A 13,240-nucleotide genomic window follows, 5' to 3' on the forward strand; every position below is an offset into this window, starting at 1 on the left:
AAGGATATGGTATGAGGAACACTACTGCTGCTATTGATGTCAGACTTTCTCAGGACGCTGCAGGTTTACACTTCTCCCAGTTGCAGTTTGAGAGTCCCGCTCTGCACATTGCTTCATATGTGATCATTGAGGAGATTACTGACTCTACTGAAGGGGCAAGTAATGGTGAAACGGATCTAATCAATGAGGAGATTACTGAATCTACTGTAGGGGTGAGCAATGGTGAAACTGAGTTGGGACTCTGCTACCGTGCTGACTGACATAGTGGTCCCACCAGCTCAAAATGTCCCTCGTGCCAGACGTACCTGAGCATCAGCTCCCACCTCCACCTATGAGGTCAGGCGTAGTCAGTGCTCCAACAAGTTTAATGGCTTCAAAACCCATGCCCCCAAGGATACACGCGTGACTTCCTCCAAGGTTAAGCCTTGTATTATGCCCACGATTGGATCCTCAAGCAATACACCTAGGATTGATGATGCAGTTCCTCCTCCAACCCCGATATCCATGCTGCTAGAGATTGGTGTTAACAGATGTGCCATTCCTGAAGATGAACTGACTTCTGAAGCCCTGCTTGCTACTTCTTCGGCTGCTAATCCTTCTGAAGAACAGGGACAAGTGGCATCTCCCTCCCTGGAGTAATTTCTGCTTCTGCCATGCCGCCTCTGCGATACTGGAATGTGTTGTCTTGGAACATCAGAGGTCTGAATTCGAAGAAGAAGCAGTTGGCCCTTTCTAATGCCATCAACACTAGTGGTCGTGCGGTGGTTTGCTTGCAGGAAACCAAAATGTCTGAAGTTTCTTTTGCTTTCCTTAAAACCTGCTTCCCTAGACATTCGATCATTTTGCTTTTGTTCCTTCTGGCGGATCGTCTGGTGGTATTCTTACTGTTTTGAAAAGCGCTTTATTTGCGGGTACGGTTGTGTTTTCTGATGTCTTCGCGTTAGTTGTCCGTTTTGTCAGTACTCAATCATCACAGTCCTGGACGCTCGCTAATGTTTGTGTCCCGTGTGCGGGTGATGATCGTATTGCGTTTACTTCCTGGCTTTATGATGTCCAGATTCCTAATGATCAACATTGTTTGCTCATCGGCGATTTCAATTATATGCGTGCTCCTGACAACCGCAACAGATCAGGGGGAAACCTGAATGACATGATCACCTTTAATGACATAATTCGCAAGCAACAACTCATCAAGCTTCTGGTCGAAGGTAGATCCTATACGTGGAGTAACATGCAACTTGATCCACTTCTTGAGCAAATTGATTGGTTTCTTACCTCCCCGCACTGGACTAATACGTATCCTAAAACCCTAGTTAAACCCCTAGGCAAACCTGTTTCACATCATATACCCTGCGTGGTTACCACTGAAACCAAAATCCCTCGAAGCAAGCTTTTCCATTTTGAATCATACTAGATTTTACATCCTGGGTTTATGAATGTGGTGCAACAAGTTTGGGACAAACCAGTCTACAATAAAAATGTTGCAGCTATGCTCTGCCACAAGTTTAAAGGCCTCCGCCAGACTCTTAAGATTTGGAGTAAACATATTTCATGGCTAATCACCAATCGTAATGAGGTCCTTGCTGAGCTAGATGAACTGGAAAACAAACGATGCCTCACACTTCCGGAAACAAATTTCAGAAACATCCTCAAAGCACATCTTATCAGGCTGCTCAAATACAAAAAGCTCTACTGGAAAAAGTGTTGCACCATTCATTGGATCAAGTTCGGAGATGAGAACACCAAGTTTTTTCAAGCTATTGCCATAGAAATATATCGTAAGAACAACATCGCATCGTTCCGCATTGATGATGATCTAGTGGTTGATGATCACCCTGGTAAGGAAGCACTCTTACACTCCACATACAAAACCAGGCTGAGACCACTGTGTAGTGTGATATGAAGTTTGACTTACCTTCAATAATCCAACGCGCAAGCAATCTTGACCTTCTCACTGAGCCATTCACTCTGGAAGAAATCAATGCAGTCGTCAAGGAAATGCCACCTGATCGTGCCCCTGGACCTGATGGTTTCAGTGGAGCTTTTCTCAAAGCGTGCTGGCCGATCATGAAGCATGATTTCTACTCCCTCTGCTCGCAATTCTATGAAGGAAATCTTGATATCACCAGCATCAATGACGGTTTTATTACCCTGATCCCCAAAGTAAACTCGCCCGAATCAGTCAATGATTATAGACGAAATCCTAGCCAATCGACTGCAATGCATCATCTTACAGCTGGTGCAATGCAACCAATATGGCTTCCTTAAGGGAAGAACCATCCAAGATTGCCTTGCATGGTCCTACCACTATATTCATCAATGCCATGCTTCTGGTCGGGAGATCATTCTTCTCAAGCTTGAGTTTGCCAAAGCATTTGATACAGTCGCGGATGAACCCATGATTAATATAATGCGTCATATGGGCTTTAATGATCGTTGGATTTCCTGGATTAATTGCCTCTTCTCTTCCAGACGATCATCCGTCCTCCTTAATGGCATGCCCGGCCGACAATTCCCATGCAGATGTGGGGTTAGACAAGGGGACCCACTTTCGCCGCTAATCTTTGTCATGGCAGCAGAGTTACTTCAGGCAGCAATCAATGACGCTTTTCGACATGGTAGGCTTGACCTCCCATTTCCTTGCATTGGACAGACTGATTATCCGGTCCTTCAATACGCCAATGACACGCTCATTATCCTCCCTGCATGCACACGTCAAGCCACCCTAGTCAAGTAGATTATGTCTGACTATGCTTCATCCATAGGTCTCAAGATTAATTTGCACAAATCCACGATGACCCCGATCAATCTTGACGCGACTTCCACGACCAATCTTGCTAGAATCTTTGGGTGTGCAGTTTGCTCGATGCCGTTCACTTACCTTGGCCTCCCGCTGGGCACTACCCGACCCCCGATCCAATAATTTATGCCTTTGGTTTGCAGATTGGAAAGGCAACTGACACCCACTATTGCGATGATGTCGTACGGTGGCAAGCTCTCCTGGTTGAATGCCTCAGTCACGTCTCTTCTGGTGTTTGCCATGTGCACTCTCAAATTCCCACTGAAGCTCATCGAGATCCTTGATAAGATCGGGCGCAGATGCCTCTGGACCAAGAAAATCGAACAAGGTGACAAATGTAACTCGTTGGCTGCTTGGGATATGGTCTGTCGACCCAAGAGAAAAGGAGGCTTAGGGGTGATCAACTTGAAAATTCACAATCAGGCCTTGTTATTAAAATTCCTACACAAGTTCTTTAACAGACAAGATGTGCCTTGGGTTAACCTTATCTGGGAAAATCATTACGATGGAAAAATTCCACACGCTGTTGACCCTATTGGTTCGTTCTGGTGGAAAGATATCCTTAAGCTGACCCCCATTTACTGAGGAATTTCTTGAGTTTAGCTGGTTGATGGCACATGGACCCTCTTTTGGAAAGATCTCTGGAGGGAGTAGGTTTTACAAATCTCACACCCTCGTGCCTTCTCGTTTGCCATGCAAGCGGATCTGTCTGTTGCTGAAGCAATGGCCACTACGGACATGCATGGAACCTTTCATCTTCTAGCCTCACCCCAGGCTCTAGTTGAGATCCAAGATATTCGGTCACAACCAACATGGATCTCTCCATCGACATCACTGGATGATGTTTGGCATTATTCTTGGCGATCCATGCTATACGAACCAAGGGACTACTACAACAAATACTTTAGGGATGGGGAGATGCATCATGCATTTGGTCAACTTTGGAAGTCTAAGTGCACTATGAAAATGAAAGTGTTTGGTTGGCTCTTGTTTCATGACAGGCTCAACACTCGCAACATGTTGAAGAGGAGACACTATAATATTTGCAACAACTTCAACTACATCCTCTGTGGCCAGCACATTGAGGAGACAGTAGACCACACAATATTCACCTGCCCTTTTAGTTAGAGTTGTTGGGCTAGATTACACATGGACTGGCAAACCTTTCTATGCCACCTCGATCTCGTTCAAGCCACAAAAGATACCTGGCCGAACCCATTCTTCTACGAAACATTCTTGACAGCGGCTTGGAGCATATGGAAGGAGAGAAATAACAAGCACTTCCGAGGACTGGCTCCTAGTGTTGACTCTTGGCTCAAACGATTCAAAGAAGACTTGATTTTACTCCAACATAGGGTTAAGGCAGCGCATAGAGCTGCTTTGATCAAATTTTGTACCTCTATTGTATAGCCTCCTCTCTAAGTTTGAATTGGTTGTGCAATCACACCAGGGGTGTGGTTTGCAAAAAGATGTAAAGTAGCTGATATCTCTATGTAAACCTCCCATTTTAATAGATATATGAAAAAACAGTAGGGGTTTCCCCCCTACTGTCATTTTGTCAAAATAGATGCAGAGTGTAAATTCATGATACATGCACATAAGGTTTCAAAACACTCATCCACGGACATCTTACGAATAATAAAGCAGCAGTTTTCAAGTACCATATCCTAATAGAGCAAAGATCGAGCTGAAAGCCAGTTGGAGATCAACTTACAATCCCACTTACTTTGATGTTGGTTTGAAGAGCAGAGCTTGCATCGTAGGCAGCCTTGCCGGTTTCGTATACCACATTCATTCGGTCCATCATTAGGCCTACTTGGATCATGGCTTCCTTAGCAGCGCCTTCTTGGTCCTTCGGGACATGATGAGTAATGAAAAGTGGAGTTCGTGGAACAGACGAGGCAGCTCGAGGAGCTGAAGCCTGGAGTTGCATAGTCAGAGCAGTAACTTGAGCAGTCGACGTTGAAGGGTTGGTCAGTCGACACTGGATCGACAAAAGAAACAGAAGTCTGAACCGGATCACCAAGTTGCTGAACGACTGGTTCTGATGCTGATGTCGAGTGAGACACTTTGCTGGAAGGCACCTTCTTGCTCAAAGTCCTACCCCTTCTCCCTCTGTTCTTTTGTGGCTCGTCTTCACGTTCATCGCCTTCTAGAAGTTCAATAACGTTTGGTGGCACTACAAAATACTCGACCATAAGAATTCAGTCGACCAACAAGACAGTTGACAAGGTAAGAGCATGGCTGTGGAGCTGTACTTGCTCGAGAAGTGACTGCATCTGCAGTTTCTTCGTCATCTTGCTCCTTGTCAATTTCCATGGATGTCCTAGAAGTAGTAGCACTGAAAGCTCCAAAACTCACTCGATCAAGCAAGCGGATGAATCGACAATAACATAGAAGACAATGAGAAGAAACAAACACTTATACTGAAGCAACAAGGACATCCACCTTGATCTTGGGCAGGGCCTTCCGAGGCTTCGTTGGGACAACCTTGGGCTGTTTAGTGGCTTTCTCCAATGGTTCTGGAGTCGAAGTCCGAGTGCATGAGCTCAAGGAAGCATTCCACAAGAAACACGAAGAAGCCAAAGGTTCTCGTGAGCGCATGAAGGATCTTGCTACCAAATGTGTTCAAGGATACAATGAAGCTGAAAAGCGCAAGGCTTTGGGGCGACCAGGCATCGACCCCCGAATGGCTGCCAAGAAGAAGAAGAAGCTAGCTGTGGCAGAACCCGAAGCATCAAGGCAGGAAGAACCTCGCATTGTCTTCCCAGCCAGTCTGACCGGCTCGAAGCCTAAGGTCCCCATAGTGGCTTCAAAACTCAAGAAAACAGGGGCAGCTGAAACCGAAGCCAGAAAATGCAAGACCAAAGCCAACAATGAAGATGCTCCCCCAATCAAGAAACGAAAAACAAAGAAGAGAGACTGGGCTGCTCCCACAGAGCCCCTTGATGTCGAGCCAATCTTAGTGGCTCGTCCTGCGTTAGAACATCGAGAGCGCCAGTTAATAGTTCATGAGCCTGCTTCCACAAAGGCTCCTGAAGCTGAAGACAATCCAGTTGTTCACCCCACCGCAGCTGAAGACATTGGTCCTCATGACAATGTTGAAGATGATGAAGTCCTTCCTCAGATCGAGCGTGATTTGGTATCATCGCCTATGCTCACGCACAACGAGCTCATCAGCATTGGTCGTCCGCTGACGCCAACTGCTCAGGATGCATCATGGGCTGATCACCCACAACAACAAGACACCCCAAGTGCTCCCCAACCACAAGATGATGATGACTTTGAGGCCCAGCCGACTCCATCTCCACAAGCGTCGCGAGCATTCCGCAGGCTTCGCAAAGGATCAAGGCCCCAAGTCACTCCAACTATGAACGTTTCTGAGTTTGAAGCCAAAACGGCTGAAGATATTCCGGCTGCATCAGCCGATGAAGAAGAACCACGTGATGAAGACAGAGTTGCTGCACCACCAACAATTCCTGAAGTCATTCTCGAGGAGAATGTGTCCGACCCTCCAGCTCCTGAAGTGGAGGTTACCCATACTGAGGCAGCCACCAACATCAACACTGAAGCCAATGACGTTGTCATGGCTGAAGCTAATGTGGCGCCTGAAGCTCATGTGGTGCCTGAAGTGCAAGGACCTGAAGCCAATGTGGCCCCTGAAGCCAATGCTGCACCAGATGAAATCATTCCTCCTGAAGCTATTGTGCTACTTGCAGCCCATGTCAGCGACAATGCCAATGCTCCTGTACCCCCTCCAAGACCTCATACTGTTGAGCTGGCATTTGATCATGGTCAGCCTGTTATGGTCCGATGGCCCATTCTGGTTCCTCCACCTGTCGCGGGTCCACAATTTGACTATCATGCCGAGCACAGGCCTCAAGTCCAGAAGCCCAAGCCAAGACTTCCAAGATTCCCAGGCACTGCAACCTCTCCTGGGGTCTTCAATGTGAATGGCTTCGTGGCACATAACACCTTCTTCAACAGCGCCAAGAACCCTTACACCAAACCTCGTATTTCATCGGATCGGTTCTGGAGCTATCAACAGCGCATCTACTATTCCCGTGTCTTATACAATCAAGGGCGCATATTTCCCCATATGCGTCTTGACAGTGAAGCTATAGCTGGCCTGCCCTGTCTAGAAGAAGCATTGGATTGCTTCAGAGATGCTGGACTCTTGCAATTTGTCATAAACAAGGAACACTGGAATGAAGAGCTTCTGTAACAGTTCTATGCAACTCTTCACATTCGAGGCTACAACAGGGATCCAAAGACTTGGGTCCTTGAGTGGATGACAGGCAATGTCCATCATGAAGCCAAAGCTCTTGATATCATTGAGCTCACAGGCCTGCCCACTCCTGGTGAATACTATGAACCAGGTTGTCAACAACACCAGAATGCTTTGGAAAGCAATTTCCATAAGCCAGAACCCAACATGAGCAAATGCTGAGCATGATGAAGCCTTTGCCCCACGACACTGAATACCCATCTGAATTCCTTGTTGAAGATCTAGAGTATCTGCCTCGCACCATTTACCATATCATCAGAAAAACTCTATGGCCTGTCAAAGGACATTCATCTGCAGCGAAGCTTGAAGGAGCAATGAAGACTTTGGTTTTCTATATCTTCAATGGCATCAGCTTCAATGCTCAAGACTTCTTCATCAGGCAGTTGGCTGCATCTGGCTCCGACATTTTTGGTCTGAAGTTCTATGCTCCATGAGTAATGCGTCTTATCAAGCTTCACTCCGCCTTCAACTATCAGCCGTCTGCGCGCAATCATCTTGTATTCTTGCCGGAGGTTGATCTGTCTGTTGAAGCTATTTACCCAGAGCCTGCTAAGGATCCCATTTATCTTCACAATGCTGATCACCAAAGCTTCACCCAGCCCATTGAAGGAGTTCAGGCATTCTCGCGTGTTTATCCCTTGGCTGGCAATACACGTGCCCCTCGCACTCAAACTGACGCCACTGGAAGCACCATTGTCCAAAGGCCTCGAAAGCGATCTCGTGTTCTCAATGACCGAGAGCTTCTCATCGCGCTACATCATAAACAAGATAAGCATCATGACTGGCTTAAGCGTCAGATGCAAAGCCTCTTGGTGGATGTCAATCGCATTCGCAATCTTGCCACCAAGAATGCCTTTGTTACACATGAAACCTGTTGGAGGTCTTGGAAGAGTTTGACATTGCTTAGTGCTGAAGCTGATCTGCAAGACGATGGCTTCACCGAAAGATTCAAGTTTGACTCAACTCCTCCAAGGAATGCTCACTTGCGTGGGACTCTCTCACTTGAAGACTCTGACTATTCGTCCTCAGCTGCGACAATGAATGCCAGAGTCATCGATGACCAAGATGATGCCACGTCACCTCCTCCAACTTCAGTGCGTGTCGACACTGCACCGAGTTCTTCTGCACCACCGGACCTCAATGACGACCCTGCTGCCTCGCCTACACCTCATGGGAACGAGTAGGCGCTCTATGTCTTCAAACCTTTTTGGTCCTTACTGAGAAAAGGGGGAGAAGCATATGAGTTGATAGTCTTCAAGCGGGTCCATATGGGTGGTCACTTTACTTTTTGCTACTTTTGCCAAGTGCTTACAACTCTCGCTTTTTGATACATTTGGTTCTTTGAGTTGTAACACTTAAACTCGATGGTCGTCTGCTACTTATTTCTATTCTGTGATGCGATGATAAATTCCGCATGTGCGATGATAACTTCCACACTTAGGTGATTTTGCAGACATCCATTTTTCATTATGCATGTCGTTATCTTTGTTATATCAAATCATGCATGATGAATTGTCATCATAAGTTGAAGAGGATATCCACAAGTACAACCTACCATGTGCATTTGCATTCCAAAAGCAAATTACTCATATGCACATCTTCAGGGGGAGCCTTTGCCACTTATGAAGACAATACCCTATCCTTTACAATTTCACATATTTTATTCCCCGTTGAAAACTTCAACCAGTTTGTCATCAATCACCAAAAAGGGGGAGATTGTAAGTGCATCTAGTGCCACCCCTAGTTGGTTTTGGAGTATTGATGACAAACCTGGTTGAGGGACTAATGTGTTTGTGAGAATTGCAGGATAACACAGGTAGAAGTCCCTCATTGATTCGGTTTTTCCTACCAGAGATGACCCCTAAAAATGTATGAAGACATTGAAGTCAAAGGTGGTATGTGAAGACATTCATATTGAAGACTGTGACAAGAGAAGACATTGCGTGAAGACTATGGAGCGCGAAGACTTAGTTGTTTCGTCGTTCTTTTTCTTCTGTGTTAAGTCATAGGAACCACCGTACTGTTAAGTGGGGTCCAAGTGAACCAGTCAGAATGACTAAAGTGATGCTTAACCACAATCCTATGTCTTCGAGCAAAGACAATGAGAGCGGATCTTATCCAGAGCTGGATAAGTCAGCTTTGCTTGCAGCCCAAGTAAAGTTCCGTGTGTGTTTGAAATCTGACCGTTGGAACACATGTCAGTTCCTTAGTGACCCAGGGTCATTTCGGACAAATCAGGTCGGTTGCCTAGTGGCTATAAATAGCCCACCCCCTACAACCATAAACGGTTGGCTGCTCAGAGTTAGTATACGACTTTTGTCATTTGGGAGCAACCCACCTCGAGGCCTTTGCGAGAGAATTCCTTGCGAGGACAAAGCCCTAAACACCCAGAGCCAAAGAGTGTTAGGCATCACTGAAGTCTTCCTGTCTACGTGATCTGAAGACTTATTACACTTGAGGACTGTGTATCCTCCAGCCGGTTAGGTGTCGCGTTCTAAGCATCCAAGAGTCATTGTGGATCGCCAGTGAACGAAGTCTGTGAAGGTTTGGAAGTCTACCTTGAAGACTTACCAGAGTGATTGGGCGAGGACTGGGTGTCCTTAGCTCAAGGGGAATAAGGTGAAGACGTGGTCTTTTGAGTTGAATCACAGCCTCCCTAACCAGACGTACAATTGTCACAGCAACTGGAACTGGTCCAACAAATCATTGTCTTCAACGAGCCACTGGTTCCATCCTCCCCATCTCTTTATTTGCTGACTGGTCCTTGTGAAGTCGTTGCCTGTTTGCACTAGTTATTTGTCATCACTGTGTGACTGCTTGTTCTGATTGGCTTCGTACTATCTTCCATTCTGATCTATACTGCCTAGCTGCTATTAGTCTCTGTCCTTTCATTTCATTGAATACTTGACTATGGCTTGCTTAGTGTAGTCTACCTTCCGCTGCATGGTAGTAGGTTTATTTCTATCGTTTGTCTTCAAAACTTCCATGTTTTGAAGACTTTCATAAAAATCGCCTATTCAACCCCCCTCTAGTCGATCAGTAGCACTTTCAATTGGTATTAGAGCAAGGTACTCCCTTGTTCTGTGTGATTCGGTTTAACCACCTGGAGTTTTAGCTATGTCGACTGCAGGGATAATCAAAGTCTCCGCTGCATGCCCAGTCTTCGATGGAACTGAATATCCCTACTGGAAGAATAAGATGCGCATGCATCTTGAAGCCATTGATGTCGACCTCTGGTATGTCGTCAAGAATGGCGTCCCCAAGGCTGGTGAAGGTGTCACCGCTGCTGATGTCAAGAAGTTCGTTCAACTGGACTCCACTGCCAAGAACATCATCTGTGGTCATCTGACCAAAGGGCAGTATGGCCGTGTGAGTGCTCTGGAAACATCTAAGCTAGTCTGGGACTGGCTTTCCAAGGTCAATGAAGGCGTATCAACCCAGAGAGATCAAAGAATCAGTGTCCTTCGCAACCTCTTCAACCGCTTCAAGAGAAACGACAATGAGAATGTTCAGCTCACGTTTGATCGACTCACTGACATCACAAATGAGCTTCAAGCCCTCGGCGCTACTGAGATCACCAAGCATGAAGTCGTCAAGACACTCCTGAGATCACTTGACAGCTCGTTTGACACCCTAGCCCTGATGATTCAAGAACGCCCTGACTTCAAGACACTCGATCCGTCTGACATACTGGAAAGGCTCAACACACATGAGTTTCAGCTTTCTGAGAAAAGAGACATCTATGGTCCCAACTATGGGCGAACTCGTGCTTTGAAGGCAAAAGCTATTTCCTCATCTGAAGAAGAATCTGATTGCAGTTCTGATGATCCTGAAGACATTCGAAAGGAGCTTGCTATGCTTGTGAAGAAGTTCCAGAAATTCACCAAGAAGAAAGGCTTCAGAAAGTCCTCATGATCTTGCTCAAGGAATGATGAAGCTTCTGCTCATGACTACAAGAAGAGAACATGCCACAAGTGCAAGAAACCTGGCCACTACATCTCTGAATGTCCGCAATGGGACAATGAGAACAAGAAAAAGAAGAAGAAGAACAAGGAATATGATTCTGACGACAAGAAGAAGAATAAATACTCAAAGTCTTCTTCCAAGTCTTCATCAAAGTCTTCATCACACAAGAAGAGCTCATCTGGCAAGGCTCGTGCGTTTGTTGGCAAGGAAATGGATTCAGAGGAGGAGTCAGCTCTTGAGGAGGCGGAGGAGGAGTCCGATTCAGGCATTGCAAGTCTGGCTACAGCCTACGTTGCCAAGTCCATCTTCAACACTGAAGACAATGACTTCATCACCGACGCCGATGCTAATGACCAGGACACCTCCGCTCCCACCTACTGCTTCATGGCACGCGGTGCCAAGGTAAACTCACGCACTACTCACTATCAAACATCCAGTGAAGATGACTCTGATTGTGGTTCCAAACCCAGCTACAAAACACTTGCTAAAATTGCAACTGAACAACAGAAAGCTATGGAACATATTCAAAAATTGTTAGACAAAAGCGATGACCTGTTAGACACTGAAATGACTCGATCTCAGTCCTTAATTGAAGACATAAAAAATCTTCATGTTAAGTATGAGGAACTTGAAAGTCGTCATGAAATTCTCTCAACAACTCATGAAAAGCTTTCCTATGATTATCTTCAAAGGAAGCAAGATCTTGACAAATTGAGAGCGGCTCATGAAGATCTTCAAAAGGAAAACGAGTCGCTTCACGCCAAACAGATCAGTTCTGCTCAGGAAGGATTTGAACGACCACGTCTTAAATGCATTGAGCGTGGCAATGCTACTTCTGTTGCTGGATGTTCCACTGCTGCTACTGCTGCAATATCTTCAATTGTTGATGTGGTAACTAACCCCTCTGCTGAGGATGCCACTGCTATTGCTGATGAAAATGCTAGGTTGAAGACATTGCTTGAAACAGGGATGTACAAAAGTCTCAAAGGGCATCAGATGCTATGTGATGTCCTCAAAAGATAGATCCTGAACCGAAACCCTAGGAAAGAGGGTGTTGGGTTCGAAAGGAAAATGAATGATGATGGCTCTTACTGGAAACCTGAGCAGTACCCCAAAACCACATGGGTTGCTGCAGTGGATCCATCCACCCTATCTGGCTTCACTTGTGCTAATCCCATGGTTATTGATGAATCCTTTGATGTAAACTATAAACTGTTTAAGAATCAGAATGGTGAAGTGTTTGCAAGGTATATTGGTACTAACTGCAGGTATGGGCCACCTATGAAGAAGGTCTGGAGGCCGAAAAAGTGTCTGGAGAATCTTCCTGTGAATGTTGTCATGACACCACAAGTGAAGAAGACAAACCCCAGACCACAGGCTTCATAGGGTCCAAAGGCTTCATACAGACAGAGGACTCACCTGAGTCGCACTAACGCAAATGTTTTGCAGGGAAACCGTACTCAGGCCTATGAATATGAGCGCGTTTCATCAAACCGCCATGTTCATAAGACCAAGAACTACTCTGCTTATTCTTATGAGTACTATTGTCCACCTGCAAGACTATTGGCTAGGGCTCCAAAGCCAAAGTTCTTAGATGCTGCACTTAGACTCATTGCTTCGAAGCCACCCTTGAAGATGTGGGTGGCTAAGAAAGCTTTACTCTATTTTGCAGGGAAGGGTCTCCAGCCGAAAATCAAATTCGTCTGAAGCTATTGCTGGGGACCTTAAACATCTTGTAGGGAGCAAGATCAAATGCCCAAATGGTCTTATTATGTACTTTGTTCATGAGTCGCTTGCTACTTGCCCTATCAGTCCTAACCTCGATCTAAGCTTTCATAATCCACTTGCTCGTCAAATGTTTATGCTTCACAATTCTCTTCGTGAAGCCTATCCCCCTAACTGCACTGTAGGGTATGACACCAGCTGCTTCAGAATGGATTATTGATAGTGGATGTACTAATCACATGACTGGCAAGCGAAGTCTTCTCATGGACTCAACTTTACGTCCATCTGACAAGAGTCACATCACATTTGCTGATACTGGTAAAAGCAAGGTATTGGGTCTAGGTAGAGTTGCAATCTCAAGGGATCAACACATGGATAAAGTGATGCTTGTTGAATCCCTTGGTTTCAACTTAATGTCTGTCTCAATGCTTTGCGATTTAAACATGATTGTGATATTTGGA

This window comes from Triticum aestivum, chromosome 1A (assembly GCF_018294505.1).
Source record: "Triticum aestivum cultivar Chinese Spring chromosome 1A, IWGSC CS RefSeq v2.1, whole genome shotgun sequence".
Classification (NCBI taxonomy): domain Eukaryota; kingdom Viridiplantae; phylum Streptophyta; class Magnoliopsida; order Poales; family Poaceae; genus Triticum; species Triticum aestivum.